Source organism: Stegostoma tigrinum, chromosome 9 (assembly GCF_030684315.1).
Source record: "Stegostoma tigrinum isolate sSteTig4 chromosome 9, sSteTig4.hap1, whole genome shotgun sequence".
NCBI classification, from domain to species: Eukaryota; Metazoa; Chordata; class Chondrichthyes; order Orectolobiformes; family Stegostomatidae; genus Stegostoma; species Stegostoma tigrinum.
Window position 1 is genome coordinate 14,723,312 of NC_081362.1, and position 15,515 is coordinate 14,738,826.

A 15,515-nucleotide genomic window follows, 5' to 3' on the forward strand; every position below is an offset into this window, starting at 1 on the left:
GTGGAGCGAACAAGGGAGTCACGGAGAGAGGGGTCTCTCCGGAAAGCAGACAAGGGTGGGGATGGAAAAATGTCTTGGGTGGTGGGGTCGGATTGTAGATGGCGGAAGTGTCGGAGGATGATGCGTTGTATCTGGAGGTTGGTGGGGTGGTGTGTGAGAACGAGGGGGATCCTCTTTGGGCGGTTGTGGCGGGGGCGGGGTGTGAGGGATGTGTTGCGGGAAATGCGGGAGACACGGTCAAGGGCGTTCTCGACCACTGTGGGGGGAAAGTCAGCCCGAAACGTCAGCTTTTGTGCTCCTGAGATGCTGCTGGGCCTGCTGTGTTCATCATTTTATTATCTTGGATTCTCCAGCATCTGCAGTTCCCATTATCACTTTGTTAAAGGCAGGTTTTGTTTCAAACATTCAAAACATTTTAAGGGATGACTGTGTAAACAGAATAGCATAGATAACAGATTTTCAGAAGATCTTACATACAAAAAGGTCTTTCCTGAAGACTTGCTAGGGCTGTTCAGGCAGTTAACTGCATGGGTGGAAACGGAACTGGAGTTAAGTGTAGCCAGGCATTAAGAGTGTGTTTATTTTTGGTTTTGGTACAGTATACAAGTGATTTGGATGTGAATAGAGGAGGCATCATTAGTAAGAATGAAGAAGATGACACCAAAATAGGTGGTGTGGTCAACAGTGAAGAGGGTTATCTCAAGAGCACAACAGGACTTTGATTAGATGGGCCAACAGGCTGAGGAGTGGCAGATGAAGTTTAATTTAGATAAATATGAGATGTTGCAAACCAAGGCAGGGTATATACAATTCATGGTAGGGACCTGGGGTGTGTTGCTGAACAGAGAGGCCTAGGGATGCAGGTACACTGTTCTGTGAAAGTAGAGACACAGATAGACAAGGTGGTGAAGACAGCTTTTGGCACGTTTTCTTTCATTGGCCAGAACATTTGGCACAGGAGTTGGGAGGTCATGTTGCGGCTGTACAGCCCATTGACGAGGCCACTTTTAAAAAGCTGTGTACAATTCTGGTTGCCTTTCTATAAGAAGGATGTCGCTAGACTTGAGAATGTGCAGAAAAGAGTTAAGGATCTAGCTGGGACTGGAGGGTTTGAGCTATAGGGAGAGGCTGAATAGGCTGGGGCTTTTTTTCCTGGGAGTCTGACCCCTCGTAGACTGAGGGGTCAACCCGACAGAGGTTTATAAAATCACAGGCATGGATAGGGTGAATAATCAAGTTCTTTTTCCTAGACTGGGGGAATCCAAACCTACAGGACATAGGTTTAAAGGTTGTGGGGGGGGGGGGGGGTGCTGGAGATTAAAAAAGGACTGGAGGAATACATGTTTCATGCAGATGGTGGTGTGTGAATGGGAGGAGCTGCCAGAGGCTGGCATAATTACAACATTTTAAAAAGCATCTGGATGGGATGGTGAAAAGGAAACAAAAAAGAGTTGAGAGTGACATGCAGCCAATGGGACTAGGTCAGATTGGGATGTTTGGTCAGAGTTGGGCCAAACGGTCTGTTTCCACGCTGTACAACTATGACTTTACAGGCACTGGAGATCTTCCATTAGAGGGTACATTCTCAAAATTTACTTGTCACCCAAAAACAGGATATTTAACAAGCAGCTGGAATCATTGCAAAAGACCTCAGGATAACAGCCAGGATATGGTAATAGGTAGACAGTTTGAAGAGGCAATCTGATGTGAAGAAGAGATGAGAGACAATGTGAGGATGATCAATAAACTAGAGTAAACATTCAAATGGAATGGCAAAAGGTACAGACAAACATATTTGCATTCATATATATAGTTTGCTGAATTGAAAGCAGAAAGATTAAAGGTTATAAAATAAACAATGGACTGTCTTGTATAAATGCAAATTGACAGTAGGCCAACGAAGCTAGAATATGTGTCAAGTGTGAATATGAAATAGGCAGACTGGAACTATTGGGATGATTTCTGCTGAAGAAAAGAAAGCTGGAGGAAATTATATAGATGCTAAGAAATTATCAAGGCTTTGAGAGAAGGTGAAAAAGGACACATTATTTCCAATGGTAAGGTACTCAGTGATGCAGGTGTCTGTGTGTGGTGCAAACATGAGATTGCCAAAGATGAGGAGGAGGATTAGGTGAAACTTATTTGTGCAATTCATTGTTGGGAAATATATTTTGCCTGGGGGAGCAGTTGAGGCAGACTGAATAAATATTTTAAGCAGAGAAAGGCTCAGGCCCATTGAAAGAGGTATTAAAACAATGAACTTTGTTTCTTTCTACATCTCTGCCGGATTTTCTCCAATAGATTAAATTGTCACTTATGCTTGAGACATTTTCTTCAGTTTTAGGTTTATGATAAACACTTGTGGAATTATTGAACAGAAAATACAATTACAGTTTAACACTTGCACCAAAGGCATAGTGGACATTTCTAAAAGGCTACAAAGTGCAGCTGTCTTTGTTTTATTTAATTAACAATATACAAAATTGTAACTGATGGAAGAAATAAAACATTGGTTACTTTTTCAGGTACACAGTTGCAACTTGAGAAGTCCAAACTGCCTGCAAATATTATTAATTAACTGATAGAAATTAGAAACTATTTCAGTGTCAGGGCAAAGTCCGCCACAGTCTGTTGTAGTTCACTCCTTTCTGTCACTGTTTATACATATAACTGAAACCAGTCAGGTATAGTATCGTTCTGATCGAGACAAGTGATGTTGCGGTTTAAATAAGATTAATTACAGATGTCTGCGTAGGATGCACCCAGACTAAGCAAGTGGGGGAATCCTTTAACTTTGTTTTGCTAATTCAGGACTGTTAACACTAGACTTTGAGTTTCATTGGGATGGCTTTTACTAATTGAAAAAAAACAACAGATTTAAGTTTGGGGCCATTTGTCAGGTGTCCTTCAGCCAACTTTAAAATGCCGCTTGATTTTAAAGAAAACACATTTGCACAGTTTCAATTGTTTACCAATCACGCTGCAGTAAAATCATCTTCCGAACATACCAGTCTTCAAAGAGACCTACATCAGTGCATGTTAAATGTACTGTAAGCTACATTATTTGTGTGTGCATGTCGATGTGCGTGTGTCTGTGACATATGCACACAGACGGAGGATAAAATACAATTTGTGGAAATCACATATTACAGGAAGGTTTTCACTCCAGTGCGCGTGTTGTATGTTTTTCTGCTTGTGTTTATCCCATAATAGGTATTTAAGTTTGATATTTAACTATTTACACTTGCATAGTTAAACATATTCACAACATTAACCCTCACGTTGCTTTTTTAGGTACGTACTCATTTATTTCTTCTTTCACCAAAGGCTTTGTGATATTTCTTTCAAAATACATTTCTGAGCTCTTCAGAACAGTCTCAATGCCAACAAAATGGAATACTTCTCCAATCATAGAACACAGAACAAATCAGCACAGTACTGGCCCTTCAGCCCACGAGTTTGTGCTGAACTTTTACTCTAAACTTAAGGTCTATGTAACCTCCACCCCTGCCTTATACGATCATCCATGTGCCTATCTAATTGCTGCTTAAATGCCCCTAATGAGGCTAACTCCACTACCCTCTCCAGCAGCACATTTCACACCCCTACCACTCTCTGAGGAAAGAACCTACCTCTGATGTCTCCCCTATATCTACCTCCATGCACTTTAAAACTATGACCCCTCCTTCTAGCTACCTCCACCCTGAGAAAAAGTCTCTGGCTGTCCGATCTAACTATACCTCTGATCATTTTGTACACCTTCTATCAAGTCAAAAGTCAATTGGGGTGGTGTGGTGGCTCAGTGGCTAGCACTGCTACCTCACAGCGCCAGGGACTCTGGGTTCAATTCCTGCCTCAGGCAACTGTCTGTGTGGACTTTGCACATTCTCCGTGTGTCTGCATGGGTATCCTCCAAGTGCTCCCGTTTCTTCCCGCAGTCCAAAGAAATGCAGGTTAGGAGGATTGGCCATGCTAAATTGCCCATAGTGTTCAGGGATGTGTAGATTAGGTGTGTTAGCCAAGGAAAATCCAAGGTTATGGGAGTTGTTTATCTTCAGAGGGTCAGTGTGGACTTGTTGGGCCTAAGGGCACATTTCCACACTGTACAGATTCTACGATTCTTAGCAGCTTGCATCAGAATTGAACACTCCCACTATAGAAACATCTGAGGCTGCAGTATCTAAGAGATTCGAGCTCACTTAGGTCTCTCAAAATTCCATCAATTTGGCATTTCTATTTATACTGACAGGCTACCTTGCAGCCAGCTACTTGGGAGATTCTGCTGCGTGTAAAACATTGGGTCATTCGACACAAATGTTAACTCTGATTTCTCTCTGCAGATCCTACCAGACCTGCTGAGCTTTTCCAGCAGTTTCTGGTTTTGTTTCTAAAACCTATAGATTTCTAGGTACAACCGTCATTAATTGCTTCCAGGTTACTGAAGTGCCAGAATCATTGGGAGTTGATCAGTGTTATGAATACACTTCATTCAATTTAATTTTATTGTGATTTGAAAATAATCTATTTGATAAAAAGTTAACTGTGTAAATTAATTGAAAGACAGTAAATTATTTCCTGCTTTCAGTCTCCCTCCCTTCTCAAACAGGGGCATCACATGAACATTTTTCTGTCCTACTGGAACCCTACCAAAAGCCAGACAGTTCTGGAATATGTTGGCCAATGTTTCCACTATCTCTGCAAACACTGTCCCCCTTTACAACCCCTGTACCCAGGCGAACTGTCTACCTTCAATCCCATTGGTTTGTCCAGTACTCTGTCACTACTGATGGAGACTGTTACGAGACCTGTCCCCCTTGCCTATCTGATATCTTTGTGATATTTATTGTTTCTTCCAATGTGAAGCCCAATGAAAAATGTTGGTTTAAATAATCTGCCATTACCTTATTCCCCATTATCAATTCCCCAGTCACATCTTCCAATGGTTCCCTACTTATTTTAGCTGCTGTCTTTCTTTTTATATGCACTTGTTGAACGTCCTGTCTTTGTTTTTATATTTTTTGCCAATTTACTTCCATAATCAAATTCCTCCCATTTTAGACATAGCCAGCTGCATTTAAAGGATTCTTAAATATTGAGTGCAGACTCATCCTAGGGCCCCAACCCGAAACGTCAACTTCCTGCTTAGCCTGCTGTGTTCATCCAGCTCTGCACTGTGATCTCATCTTCTCATAAGTCTCAGTTACTACAGATATACAATTATTTCTGCAGAACTCTAAAACAGAACAGGATATGAGCAATGTGATTCTGTAAAAAATGTTATCTTCCACAACAAATGATCCAAGGATGTGCAGGTTCAGTGGGTTGACCATGCTAAATTGCCCATAGTGTCCAGGGATGTATAGGTTAGGTCAATTATCCATGGGAAATGCAGGGTAATGGGAGTGACTCTGGGTCGGATGCTCTTTGGAGAGTCGGTGTGGACCTGTTGGGCCAAATAGAATCATAGCCCGTTTCCACACTGGAGTGATTCTATGAACAAAAGCACAACACAACTCTTCAGATGGACGAAATAAAACCCCTTGAGAATGGGTAATCGAGTAAGAAGCCACAAAATTAGAAAGTTATAACCAATTTTGATGGCACAGTTTCAAGTGAACAAATGTGACTAGTGTAATATCCTAAGCTCCAGGCTCAGATCTTTGACTATTTTCAATGCATCAGACATGGTTAGGTTGGTAGTAATGTGGGTTTTGCCTCCAGCAGGTTATTATATCTGATGCAGTGATGCTTATGTTATCAAGCATGAAGCAGCAAGTGAGTGTGGATAATGTGGTAATGAAGGACCCAACAGATATTTATTACAGCTGGTTATCATATACAATTATTGCATTCACAGACACAAGTGTCTGGCCTAGTACAAGGCTGTTCAGTTACAGCAGAAAAACATGCCTGGAGTAGTTTGTCATGCTTCAAGTGATCTGGAGTCTGAGACCTTTATACCCTCAGATCACATGCTATGATAGTAGATATACCATGAACTTATTTCTTAAAAGGGATAATGAAATACTGACTGAGGCGCATAATCCAAGGTTGTACTGCCAACTCGCTCACATGGTTTGGAGTTCAAATCCCACTTTTGAATCCAAAGCTAATATTCCAGTGAAGTACCAATGGAAACAGTGCACTTTTGGAGGTGCCGTCTTTATAAAAGGTGAATCAGCAAGAAATCCCAGCTGTCTCAACAGGTGAATGCTTAAGATCTCATATCACTATTTCTGAAAGCAGCAGGGTGATATTCCCAGCGTCCTGACTAATGTTCATCCCTCAGGCAACACCACAAAACTTTTAAAAGGTACTTTAATTAGCTGTAAAGAGTCCAACAGTCATTAAAAGTGAAATATATCTGTGCGTCTTTTTTCTTTTAAATATTCATAAATGGTCCTGCTGTGGGAGTGAAATAAAGCCCCTCAGATCACAGAACTGGGGGTGAAGCTTTACAGCAAACACTGGCAAGATTTTCTGAAGAAGGGTCTAGACCCAAAATGTCAGCTTTCCTGCTCAGCCTGCTGTGTTCATCCAGCTCTATACCTTGTTATCTCAGATTCTCCAGCATCGGCAGGTCCTACTATCTCGGCAAGTGTCACCACAGTTTATGGCAGCAATGTCTAGTGCAATCAATGTGGCTGAATGTAAAATAGAGAAAAAAAAAAATCGGAGAAACTGATACTAATTCTGTCAGGACGGTTACAAGCTAGAGTATTTCAATCAGTTTTCACCACAATATAATAGAGTCTTTAGCTGATTTAATGACAGAATGACAAGATGTTTCAAATTTACAACCATAAATCATGAATAATGTGAATATGATTAAAATTGTATACCATGCAGATTATTTGCCCAAAATCAATAGTTGAAGTCTTGATAGAGCAAACCTCCAATAACTTGTGACTGTACCTACAGTAATTTTATTTCACATCAGTAGCATGTGCAAATGTTTGCCACAATCCTTTTAGGGAGGTCACAACACACCTTAACATCACTAATACGTAATCAGAACATCACAGCCACCATTCATTAGTGAATGAGGTGTTCTAATCTCGATGAACACAGGTGCCATAACCGAAAGTGCTGACTAACAAAACTAAAGGTCACTTCTGAGAGAAACAGTGTGACCTCAGCAAACAGAGAGACAGAAAGAATAGGAGAAGAAAAATAAATAAATAAATCTGTCCAACCCACCCTCATAAGACAACCCATTCATTCCAGATGCCAGGCCAGTAAACTTGCTCTGAATTGCCTCCAATGCATTTATAGTCTTCCTTATAAATGAAGGTCAAAACTGGCTAACTGATCAGGCCCCAAGAAGTCCTTCACATCAGACATATGCTCACCTGCACATCTGCTAATGTGGTATACTGTATCCGCTGCTCCCAATGTAGAGGAGACCACATCGGAGAAACCAAGCGGAGGCCTGGACACCGTTTTGTGGAACACCTACGCTCGGTTCGCAACAAACAACTGCACCTCCCAGTCGCGAACCAATTCAACTCCCCCCCCCCCCCCCCCAACTTCTTAGACGACATGTCCATCCTGGGCCTCCTGCAGTGCTACAACGATGCTACCCGAAGGCTGCAGGAACAGCATCTCATATTCCGCTTGGGAACCCTGCAGCCCAAAGGCATCAATGTGGATTTCACAGGCTTCAAAAATCTCCCCTCCCCCAACCACATCCCAAAACCAGCCCAACTTGTACCCGCCTCCCGAACTGGTTCTTCGTCTCACCTATCCCCTCCTCCCACGTCAAGCCCCACCCCCATCTCCTAACTATCAGCGTCATCCCGCCTGCTTGATCTGTCCATCCTCCCTGGACTGACCTATGCCCCCCTAACTCCACACCTACACTCACCTTTCCTGGCTCCATCCCCGCCTCTTTGACCTCTCTGTTTACTCTCCACCTGTCTTCTCCTTTATCCATCTCTATCCACCTCCCCTTCTTTCCTTAATTATTTCAGAACCCTCTTCCCCTCTCTCATTTCTGAAGAAGGGTCTCGGCCCAAAACATCAACCTTCCTGCTCCTCAGATGCTGCTTGGCCTGCTGTGTTCATCCAGCTCTGCACCTTGTTATGTCTGACCATAGCAGGTGATGGGATAGATGGATAAGATGAATAAGCTATTGGAAGAAAATGCAAATAATTGAACTGTTGAGCAGAGTTAGGTGGAAAACTGATGTGGAAGCTAGGAGTTTAGAGAATAGGGCCATTTGATGCAATAATGTTCGTGGAACAGAAACGTACCTAAAAATGGGGAGAAAGACAGAAACAGCATGCCATTGGCATTTAAAGCATTTTTAACATGTAAATAATTGTTTTCAAGTATTTAAGTCCTTTGTTTGGAACCAATCCTTACTGAGTGAAAAACGACAATATTTTTCCAACCCCGAGTCATGCAAAACTTTGCAAAGTAGTTGACACAAGCAATCCTGTACTATTTTGTCAGTTGCTTTTTTGTAAAACTTGCAGCCACTTCCTTAAGCAATCCATTCCACATTCTCTCTTTCAGGCAGTCATTACAACTGAGTCATTCTATTCTTTACCCCGACTGGAGTTACAGGAAGATTATAGCGTATGCAAGTATCATCTTTTATGCAATACAAAATACAGCATGTAGGCAGACATTAGTAACATTCAATCACCCTTACGAGAAGGGATCATGACAGGCTCAAAGTCCCTGTGCACAACCTGGTCATCCATCTCTACCTTTCAAGATGCCAACGGCAAGACTACCACTTCACAGCAAGGAAGCAAATGGCTTCCAGACCTATTCCTACACTGTAATCTCCTCCTGTGGAAATCAAACATCAAAAGTCAGTTCTCAAGGGTTGTGAGTTGGTGTCCATACGTATTCTCAGTTTCACAGCCGTACAGAAGAGCACTTTTAAACTATCATTTAAACAATTGAAAAGCTGAGAAAATTAGTCAGCGGAGATCAAAATTAAGCCTTTGCACTCAATTTATCACACAAGTCTCACTGTGTTACTGCACAAGCTATTGAAGATTAATCAAAGTGGCATCATTGCTTACTTCATTACCAGTTTAAAGACCAAATTGTTTCAGGTTTTGTTCTTTGAGTTTAGAAAAAGGGAGAGAAATCATTGAGAAAATAATCTGGGTACACTCCAGATCATTTTAGTGCTCAGTTCACAATGTCTTGTTTAGCACCATATGCCAGACTATAAAAATGGAACCAGGTAAACAGAAGAAAAATAAGATAGAGTGAACAAATGAAAAAAGTATTATCGGAAACACAATACATGGAATTTTATGCTAAATAAGAAAATCAGGAGAGATAAGAATCTCAAAATGAGATAAACATAAATTGTGAAAACTAGGCCATTTGAAATTTAGCAGATCTTGACAGGCAATCTCCTTCGAGAATTCCCAAATACTTCCAACAATGACAAGAAACATCGCTTTTCACAACCATATTATCCGTGTCCTGAAGAGTTTCTTTTCAGCCACAAGAATCAGATTGCACAATGTCAAGCCTCTGACAGTGTGGTTGCTGACAACTTTCGAAGTCAAGGAGAAGTCTGACAATTTTTTTTCAAAAAATATTAATAACATATTTACAGCATTATGGACAGAACATAATAGAGACCTCAAAGACAAAGTCCCAAAGTTCACATGAACAAAACAGCCAGAAGAATATTTGTAACAGGAGGAAATGAAGATCAGATTGACATAAAGAGGAATGGAGTGTGAGGACTACTGCCAGAATAACTAAAAAAAGGTCACAAAAAGTGCTTGAAGCACTGTGTAATCAAACAAGACCTTAAAGCTTTAGCAGTAAAGTCCTACCGTAACTTTTCATCATTAGAAAGTGGCTGCAGGCCTCAAAGTGGCAAAATATATCCTGTAATTCACAAACTCATTTCAGAAAATTCCAATTTCCCAACAGTGTTGGAAAGAGCAGTGTGGGAGGCTCTCTTGTTGCCTGTATTCACCAGTATGTAAAATTCATAAAAGATTCCTCTGACAGCAAGTTCCAAACTTATTACCACTACCAACTAGAAGGTCAAAGTCAACAGATACATGGGAACACCACCCCCTCCAAGTTCATCTCCAAGCTCCTCACCACCCTGACTTGGAAATATATCACCATTCCTTCAGTCTCACTGGGTCAAAACCCTGGAACTCCCTTCCCTAAAAATGTGAGCGTACCTACAAAAATGGATTGCAGCAATTCAAGAAGGCAGCTCACCATCACATTCGCTAGGGAAGTTAGGGATGGGCAGTAAATGTTCATCTTACTAACATTCTGCTAACAGGTTTTAATTTAGAAGAGGGTTGGCAAGGCGATTTTCACTTTCTACGTTGATCAAAAGATCTAGCACTGCTTATGATTAGATTGTGCTCATCGTACTAAAATATACTGTAAGATGACTCAAGCACTGAGGGCCAACAGTTAAAGGTTACATTGACTTCAATAAATCATGCAAATTCTCTGTGCTCCTTCAAGACAGCAGAGGGCATTTATGCTATTTCTTGCCACAGTTGTTCCACAGCTGTGAATGTTAAATTTATTCTTGCTCTATTGGATCAGATAGTTAGAGATCTCACCCAATAGTAATCTTGTTTATTAGACCCACTATCCTCATTAGTCTGAATGGGTCACAGGTATTAGTTATTAGGTCCCAGCTTATGATAACTCTATCTTGCACGCTGGATTTAATATCAGGTAATAAACAGCCCCAACTACCATGCAACGTAGCTTTTAGTTTGCAACTGTTGTATACCATAGCAGGGGGTGTATCACTGTCGCCATCACCATTGGCTCCACCAAGCTTTTGCTGGCTTCTCCCAAATTGATAAATGGTTCAATTTCTTAATCTTTGCTTTTAATACTCTGAATAATTTCCCCTACACTGTCACAAACACTTTGATGGTTCTCGAACACTTGCTTACTATAATTTCTTGTCTTTCAAATGTTGCCCCTCTCTATTTCCGGTATGAAGCTAAAATAGCACCTAATTGCTTCATCTAGATCTTAAATCAATCTCATCAAATAGAACTTTAAGCATCTCATTAATGTCATCTAGTGCTCCGTGCCCCAAAAATCAACAGATCACTTCATTTTCTTTCAATGGCACTAACACACTTAAGATTTTGTTTCAGTTTCAAAAACCGCTGAGTAATTTGTCAGCAAAGCAAGACATCCTCCAAAGCCATGTAGACCCTTCAGCTTCCACCAGATCTTGATTCTAATGACATCAGTTATCCCAAATAATTTTCATAATTAGATTTATTTTAGTGATAGTGGGCGCTTATCAAGGTGAGCAATTTTGATGCTAGGAGCTCAGAAAAAGTACAACATGCATGTACGGTGTTTTAATAGTCATAGAGTTGGATAGCATGCAATCAGACCCTTTGCTCCAACTCGACCATGCCAACCAGATATCCTAAATTAATCTAGTCCTATTTGCCAGTATTTGGTCCATATGTCTCTAAGTCCTTCCTATTCATGTACCCATTTACATGCCTTTCAAATGTTTTAATTGTACCAGCCTCCACTACTTCCAGCTCATTCCATACATGCAACAGGCTCTGCATGGAAAAGTTGCCCCTTAGGGCCCAAATATATCTTTCCCTGCTCACCTTAAACATATGCTGTCTAGTTTTGGGTTCCTCTACCCTGGGAAAGAGACCTTAACTATTCACCTTATCCATGACCCTCATGATTTTATAAAAGGTCTATTAGGTCACTGTTCAACCTCCAACATTCAGGGAAAGTAGCCCCAGCCTATTTAGTCTCTCTCTATAGCTCAAACCCTCTGGTCCTGGCAACATCCTTGGGAATTTTTTCTGCGCCCTTTCAAGTTTAACAAGATCTTTCCTATAACAGGGAGATTGGAATTCCAGTAAGTACTCCCTTCAAGTCAGCATCGTGATGCATTTGCAGGTCTGAAACCTACCAAAATGCAGCTCTACTGAGTGAGATGCTCAGTCCCTAGAAGAACTGGGTTGTTATTATAGAAAGTCACTTCAGATACAGCCTTTCTAACTCAGCTCAGACAAACAACTCAAACCTGTAAAATCAAAAGTAGAACTGTTAAATGCAATTCTGACACACTTAGACTGTAAGATGAATCGAGCACTGAGGGCCAACAGTTAAAAGGTTATATTGACTTCAATAAATAATGCAGATTTTCTGTGCTCCTTCAAGACAGTAAGGGTATATATGGTATTACAGTTTTAGATGCCAGACTTACAGGTTATATCCTCCAAATCGTTCATTTGTGCTGATCTATGGTATACTTTTACAGTCATTCCTGATATTAACAATATACCCGGCCTGCAGCCACAAAATTTCCCCTAGCTTGAGGATTGGCAGGATATATATTTCCTGTAGTAAGAATGGGTGCGCCATATTTGATTGGCTTCCTACTATCTTATCAAACTGTCCAAGTTTTAAAGAATGGGTTAAGTCAGCAGGAAAGAGAGAGTCTTGCCCTTGGGTATGATTAAGATGCAGAAAGATAGACTACCCTTCCTTCTCTGGATTTACCACAAAATGTTCACTCAGCCAGGAGCAAACAAAAAGAACACATACCTTAATAATCCATCCATGACTTTTTATGTTTGGTTTTCCACAGCTTTGTCTCAACAATAGTCCAGTGACAACCAACACAAAGTAATTCCTTTCTTCTCCAACACACAACTAAAAGGCATGGCAAAAGATGGAATGTACTTATCTGACACACACTTACTACTCGTTACCTGCAAGCAAGGGTCCTGGATGCTGTACCAAGAACCTAGAGCCTATTTTATTGTACTGATTAGCAGAGTAGGTTCAACAGGATTCCATGCTCTACTCTTGTTCCAATCTTGCATTCCTGCATTGAAACCACTCAGACTGTATGCAACAGACACTGTTTGATAAGAATTGTGAACATATATTGTAACTTTGACTTGTAAATTGTAACTGTAGTTATTGTAAACATTGTATTGAAAGAAACTAAATGACAATGACAAATTGAAATGTTACGTAGATCTTAGAAATGTGATGAACTAAGTATTTTAAGAAAAGGTTGCCATTTTATATATGATGTGGCAAAGGACAAAAAAAACAAATACTAGAGATGGTGGTGTAGTGGTAATGTTACCGAACCAGAAGCCACACTTCCGGGGATGTCAAATTCCCACCATGGCAGATTATGAAATTTAAATTCAATAAAAACCTGAAGCAAAAATTTAGTCTAATGGCAACAAAATATCCATATCGTTCACTATTCTCTTTATGGAATGAAAGCTCCAGACCCTCCAGCAATGTGGTTGACTCTGGTCATTTAAAGATGACCAATAAATGGCACTGTCTCACCAGTGATATTGCTATCCCATTAATGAACAAACAAAAAAAAATGTTGGGGACGACAACAAAAAAAGACTCACATTTGAACAACCACAGCAAATCAAGAGGAATGAAGAGTTAAAAAGATGAATGTGAACTTTTGAAACAGAAGTAGATTATTAGAAGTAGGGAAACTCTCCAAGACTGAACCACCAGATGTAATGCCAGAATATTTAAGGGAAATATTTTTGCTAGAAGCTACTACCTGCATTTCAATTCCATTGTTCAGTGATGTTGCCTAATGTTAATTAGCAGACAACATTCTCAGATTTCAGCCTTAGCGATCACTATAATCGAAGCCTGAAAATTTAGACCACGAAAAAAAATGTAAAACCCGTAAAAGGCACACAGCTGCACACATTTATTACACAGCAACTCCCAACCTTTGCAACCCACAAAGTCAAGGGCATCAAGATTTGTGCACAGACTGAACACAATAGACTTCTCGGGAATCTCAGAAATCTCATGTGTTAGTTTATTTGGCTTCATCTATTTCTCATTAAATGATCCCTGACAGTAACGCTCATTAGTCCACAACAGAAATGCAGGAGGCATTTCAGTAAGTCAGCAGGAATAGCACATTTAAGAGTTAATAAGGCGACTTCAACTCCATGAATTTACATAACAGATCATACATTGGCTGTGCCTAGTTCCTGCTGTCCGAGAGCTGATAGGTCCTCTGCCTTTCCAGTTAAATCCCAAGTCTTTGTCTCTTTATCGGAGACTAAGCGTTAACTCTTTCCGGGAAGTTTAACCGCTTTAAAAACAGCACCGAAGAGCACAACAGAAACAAAGCAACAAATGTACGAGGAACTAAAGATTTATCAGCCTCTGGAACACAACGCAACAAAGGCATCACACTAGCAGCGGCAAAACATTGCACTCTAGCAGTTATAAACAAGTGGCCAAATAGATGTAGGAAGTGGTACGTACGAAGGAGCTTAGGAGTGAGAAATGAATGAATAGCAACAAACAGATCGCTTGTCGGATTCTGAGATAACATCAGCATTCCGCAAAGGCTTGCATGTTTAATCCGGGTTAATTTCGTTCCCCCCCCCGCCACAGGAATTAATTTCAGCTGTACTGCATACACGAGGGAGGTTTTAAAAATGCATCCCATGAGAAATCAGCACTGTCAACACCCCCCTCCATTCGATCAAAGCCTTTCAAACAAACACATACATAACCCCAACAATACAGACTGAGCAGTGAGCCTTCCCAACGGGACCACCCTCCCCCAAGACATTGCTCTCCTGCCTGACAAGATTATGGGGCTCTAAACATCCATGAACGCTGGTCACCAGAGTTAGCGTGTTGAAAAAAGAAACACACACGGAAATAAAACACTTTCTGTGAGAAAGGGGGGGTGGGCAAGAGACAGCTCGATCAAACAGCTGCTCACTCACTCCTGGGCACTGAAACAAAAGACGAGCAAGCAGAAATACTATAAAATAAGCTTCTTCACGAACAATCCCCCCCCACACAAAAAAAAATTTCGACCAAATATACAGGCTTTCACCCTCCCAACTCCAGCACCTCAGTTAGGGAGAACTCACCTGTGTGTCTTTTCCCCCCCTCAAGGGGAAGGGGCTTCACTTCTTCCCAGCTCCTTCCACAGTGACAGCTGCCTGAGTGAGAGCAGAGGTTCCAGCTTTACTCAGCCCGTTCACTGCCCAGCTCATCCCACTGCGCAGGCGCCACAGCACCCACCACAACTAAACCAGAGCAACAGAATTGCTGGAGTAACTCTTCAGGCTCACAGTGGACTCGAAACTTTTGTGTGTGTGTGTGTGTGTGTGTGTATGTTTGCTGAGTTCTCTCTGCTTTTGTTTTCGATTTCCAGCAGTATTTTTCCTTTTAAACTAATAAAAGTAAACTTTTGTCCAAACTTTGGGAGATGTGTGTGTGTTTGGGGGAGCGGGAGGTCGTGGGAAGGAGAGATTATCCTGGCGCCAAGTGTTTGTAAACACTGGCATTCTTAAAAACCATGCGCGGAGTTTGTTTCTGACTCACTGGCGAGATGATCAACTCTGCAATTTGCGTTTCGCATCAGCCTCGTAAGTAAAGCTTTCCTCCCATAAACAAAACATCAGTGCGCCCATTCAGAGAAAATCCGGGAAATGTTGCATCTGAAGAAAGGAAGTGT

General features: G+C 41.1%; 1 protein-coding gene across 2 annotated transcripts in view; it reads right to left on the reverse strand.

Moving 5' to 3' along the window:
• LOC125454902 (ras and Rab interactor 2-like) overlaps positions 1-15,164 on the reverse strand; it is a 136,276-nt gene extending 121,112 nt beyond the window's left edge. For both annotated transcript variants that reach the window (XM_048536182.2, XM_048536181.2), the window contains exon 1: positions 14,926-15,164. The gene's annotated coding sequence lies outside the window, so the exon portion shown is untranslated. The remainder of the gene's footprint in view (positions 1-14,925) is intronic.
• Positions 15,165-15,515: the final 351 nt, after the last annotated feature.